This window comes from Equus asinus, chromosome 20, assembly GCF_041296235.1.
Source record: "Equus asinus isolate D_3611 breed Donkey chromosome 20, EquAss-T2T_v2, whole genome shotgun sequence".
NCBI lineage: Eukaryota > Metazoa > Chordata > Mammalia > Perissodactyla > Equidae > Equus > Equus asinus.
This window is the reverse complement of record NC_091809.1, coordinates 71,580,708-71,584,949: the sequence shown is the minus strand read 5'-3', so window position 1 is coordinate 71,584,949 and position 4,242 is coordinate 71,580,708.

The following is a 4,242-nucleotide window of genomic DNA, read 5'->3' as shown; positions in this document are numbered from 1 at the left end:
TGATAATTCCATTATATAACACTTACCAAAATTCCAAACATTTGAAATTTGGTTATTTGGATTTTAGCACAGAGAGGAGAGCACCTACTATTTCAGATATTTTGCATTAACTTTTAAAAGATACGGTCCTCATAAAAACCCAAGTTAAGTATAACAGTGAGTGTTCCCACCTTGCAGACAGTCCAGTTTGTAAATAGTGGCGTCAGCATTCAACCTAGGTCAATGTCCAATCCCCAAGCTCTTTCATTATGCCACATGTGTTATGCACCCAATGTTATATTGTATAAAAATAAAAGGAAAGTTTCCCATTCTGCAAGACCTGAAAAGTCTAACATTATTGTGAGCTTCTACTTCCCTCTGCAAATTATCCCTTGAGAAACTGTACCAGCTCAAGAAGCATTTATATTATTTAAAAAATATCTCTTTCATTAGAGAAAGTTTCAAAGTCAAGAAGCTAAACGGTTTGGCAGAGCTCACAAAACCACAAGACAAGATCTGTCACCTTTTGATGAGTAGAGTCATTCTGAACTTCCTTTGTTTTGGAGCGAGAGCAACTGCTACCCAAATAGATGCCATAGCTCACAGGGGGGTGGTGTGGATGTGAGAGGGGCTGAGAGACTCTGCAAGGTGGGGTGGTGATCCAAGAGAACTGACACTGGGGTGGCCCTACACGAAGCAGAAATGGTTTCTGTAGCTGCTGCTAACACGCTCATGTGCCCTGTCAGAATACACACGCCACCCACACCCAGTACTAATTTCCCTTGTGATTATCTTTCTCTTTTGCTTCAGCTTTTCTTGTTCGAAAGAAGACTTGAAAGAAAGAAGTAGAATATTTTTATAAGGGAAAGCGTTTTAAATCTTTTGCATCTTGCTTTCTTCTCTATAAAAGCGGAGAATTGGACTGTTTATTCTTTTAGTTTCGATATGCTGAAATCACAGTTTTAAATTTAGGAATTTATGTTAGTTGAGGATTTAGAAAACATTTAAGAATATTTCATATTTTTAGGGATAGACAGAAATAGACTTATTTCTTGAAACACGGAAAGCACCAAGCATCCACTAGTTTTTCTGACAAGTTACTACAGCTGAATAGATTGATACTTGTAAAAACTGTCTACTCCTTGACTGCAAACATCAGCATCTCTGGAATGGGGTGAGGAGAGCAAGGGAGGTTTCACCCAAAGAAAACTTAACCAGATAAGAGGAAAACAATGCAGGAACTGTTTTTTATTAACTTGACTAAATAATTAACAATAAAAGATTAACTAGGCAAAAGACTAATAATTTAGGAACTGTTTTACCATTGTTAGGTTTGCTACGTAATAACCCACATGTGTTCACCAGCCCTGCATCTTGTCCCATTCCAACAAGAGTTTCCCAAAATTTATCAGTCTGTGTATTCATCCCTGTCAACGCCGCCCCTCATTTATCCACCTGCCCTTATTCCCCAACCTCCACTGAAGAAAAAGAAGGGGAAGAAGAATTTGAATTGTCTTTCCCTCCCACTTTACTGTAAGCTCAGGAAAGGCAGTGACCACGTCTGTTTTCTCCTGCTCTAGTCCCATGAACCAGCAATCACCTATTGAAAGGATGAACTGACATGTGTGCAGCCTGAAGCGTCTGAAGCCTTGGTAGAAGCTTCCTTGCCCAGTAGAAAACTGAGAGCCCCGTCTAATCCTCATCATTCTGCTTTTTGGCTAAGAGAGCTGTTTTCATGAACAGAGGGTTTTCTCTGCTTGTGGGGAAGGGAGAAGGGCAAAGCTGCTCTGCCACAGTTGTCAAGTTTGAATTCTCACCCTTGCTCCTTCCCTCAGGAATTTTCTTCTCTGTCCAGCTGTAAATGCGTGCTTTCTCCCAGGAAAAAGACTTTAATGTAACAGGGCTCTTCAGTGATTGCATTGCATTCTTGCTTTTGAAAAAATAAGCATTCATCATGAATAATTAAAGAAAATCCAATAGAAAAATGAACCAGGGATATGACTTATCAGTTTAAATAAAACAAAAAATAGTTTAATTCTGACCAATTAATTCAAAATGCATATTAAAATGAGATTAATTTTTGCTAATAAGATTGATAAAAATGTAATAAATAGACTGACCATATCCACTTTGGGTGAAGATATGGGAAAATAGGTACTTTGCTGTAGTATTGATGGGCACAACACTAAAAATAGCCTTTCTAAAGAGCAATTTGACCATATCAATAAACATTTTAAATACATGTAGTGCTTTGACTCTGCAAGTGCAGGGTTATGGGTTCATTTTAGCATTGTGTATAATAGGGAAATGGTGAGTAACAGGAGAGTGGTAAGTAAATTAAGGAAAATCCATACTATGGAATATTTTTGGAGCTGTTCAAAAAAGAATAAAATAGAGCTTCAAATACAGACATGGAAAGGTGGCCATGATGCATGATATGAAAACAAGTTACTTGGTAAAAGAATACGTGTAATTTCGTGTTTGTACATGCAGAGAAATAAACTGTCTGAGATAAGCAGAAAACTCTTAACAATGATTGCTTTGCGGCGGAGGGCTGGGGGAGGCTGAGATGGACCCACTGTGATGTACTAAATGTGGACTATCTCTAATATTCCAGAAGGTTATGATTTTTATCACCTACATTTTTTTATTGTAAACTCCAGAGGGAAATTGTTTAAAGCAAAATGTCAACCTTAATTCATTTAGGACAATTGTTTTTATTTTTCTATGTTCCTTTCTCCCCCTGCATATATTATTTGAGTACTTTATCTGTGCTATGTGTTTTGCTGGACAACTACACACACACACACACACACACACACACACACACGCTCATGTCCCTGCTCTCATAGAGCTAGCAGACTCTGTGCATACGTGTTTTTCTTCACTGTAGCATAGGACTCATACCTGCTATTATTTTGCTAACCACATTTTATTACCTAATTTAATATTATTTGAATATTCCATCAAAGAGAAGACTCAAGATGTACATAATTGCTCCCTATAGTTGGGCATTTAGAATATATGTACCCTTTCTCAGTTGATGGATCTGCAATGGATCTTTCTCAGTTAATGGTCTAACACAGGCAGAGCCTAAAAGGGAAACAATGACACGGACACCTCTGACTTCTTGTTTGCCTCCTAGGAGCCAAGCACTTTGCACATCCACCTGTTTTAATTCTCACAATAGCAGTACAGGATTAGTATCCTTAGTTTACCAAGGAGAACATGGGTTCAGAGAGATTTTGTAAGGAGGGTATGATTCACTACCACTTAGAAAAAAACCCTCCTTTTAAATTGCCTCTTTCAATTCAGGAACTTGATTAATGATTACATAATCATCACATTTAATCCTCCAAAAATCCAGCTATGTATCCTTATCTTAAATTTACGTTTGAGAAAATTCAGAGAAGATGAAGTATTCGGTTCACAGCAGGGACTGAAGTGGCAGACTGTTAGTGAGGACGTCAAGCAACACTAGTGAGAGATGCCATCCCAGCGCCAGGGTAGACCTCCAGCCCCACCGCAAATACGGGCACCGCTCTCTGTTGCAGGTTTTCCCTGATTGTTGTTACCACAACGCTGGACGTCCTCGGTTCCCCTTTGGTAGGATCAAGTTATTCTTCCTCCTGCATATGTCCCCAAGTTTCCCTTTTCATTCTGGTGGAAACCAGAAGGATGAAAAGGACACACGACCAGGCACTGCTGGGGGACTTGAAGTGAGGGGAGCAAAGGCCAAGCAGTGGCAAGGTGAGTTTAATGGAGAGGCTGGGGATAAACTCATCCTTGACATGGCGGGGTAATTAGATCACCCCTATATAGAAGCTTCTAGTCCTTACACAAAGCACCAAATATTCTGCCTCTCGAAAAGTTCTTAAGTGAAGAACAGGGTTTCTCTCCACAGAAGCCATGGCCTAGAATATACGGGCTTTTTCCTTCTCTTCTGCAGATTAACCCACGTTTTTTTCAGTCCACCAAAGGGAGTTCGGAACTACTTGCCTACAGTGTCTGGAAACTTGCATATTGTCTTATTTAAGGACAGTCTTGCCACTCATTTCACTTGTGCCTAACGATACAGACTGATCATCTGGCTACTTTACTCCTCCAGAGGCAGGAGAGCAAAGAACTTCAAGTTAAAAGATTTTGATTAGAATCACCACTCTGTTCCAAACTAGATTTTGGCAATTTATTACACCTCTCTGAGCTAGTTTTTGCAAAATGACAAAGCTAATGTATTTTTAATGAGATTATTGTGAAGTGTGG